Here is a 931-nt window from a genome sequence, read left to right as displayed (position 1 = left end):
TTGATTTTCTATTCTCTTTTTTACCTTTTTGGTGTGCAAGTCAGAAGTCAAAGGTCAGTCTGTTGAGTTGACAGAATAAGAGTCTTACTGAACAACAGTTCAAGTGCTGAACACATTACTGCCTTGCGTTAAAATATTAATTGCCTTTATTATCTGTGTGATTTTACTATACAAGCAACTTTCCAGAGATTAGTCCACATTGGTTTCCCATCACATGGTGGTGGTCAGAGGGCCTGGTGGCGCCTGTGTCCGGCAGCCTCGCCTCTGTCAGTGCGCCCCAGGGCAGCTGTGGCTACAATGTAGCTTGCTATCGCCAGTGTGTGAATGTGTGTGTGAATGGGTGAATGACTGAATGTAGTGTAAAGCGCTTTGGGGTCCATAAGGACTAGAAAAGCGCTATACAAATGCAGGCCATTTACCATTTACCATACCACATAGTCCCTTAAACTGGCAGTTGCCTACAGACATCTGTGTCAGACACAATATGTTTGAAGGTTGCCTGTGTGGTACCTGCACAAGTCGGTAAATAGTGTTTCTTTTATAGTCTGACCACACAAAGCACTTTATATAACATGCCTCATTCACTCATTCATACACCCACTTTTTAGCTAATGCATAAGTAGTTTCTGTCTAATTTTCACACTCTGATTGATGCTTCAGAGGTGTTAGCATGGTTTAGTATAGTTGGGGTTAGCATCTTGCTAACTATATTTGGCATACAGACCAGAGCAGGCAGGGATCAAACCATCAAACTTCTGAATAGTAGATGACGTGCTCTACCTGCACCCCTAAGTGATGCTGTTAGATGCTTTGACTGAGTTATTAAATGTTGCTGGGTCAGACAGAGATGAGTTAGAAATGATAGAGCCAGCAGACATGGTAAGGCACAAATAAAAAGCAGAATAAAGAACAGGTTGTGGCTGTGCTGAGT

Source organism: Pundamilia nyererei, unplaced genomic scaffold, assembly GCF_000239375.1.
Source record: "Pundamilia nyererei isolate P.nyererei 1_Seehausen unplaced genomic scaffold, PunNye1.0 scaffold00204, whole genome shotgun sequence".
NCBI classification, from domain to species: domain Eukaryota; kingdom Metazoa; phylum Chordata; class Actinopteri; order Cichliformes; family Cichlidae; genus Pundamilia; species Pundamilia nyererei.
The sequence above is the reverse complement of the archived record's forward strand: the minus strand, read 5'-3'. Positions refer to the sequence as shown.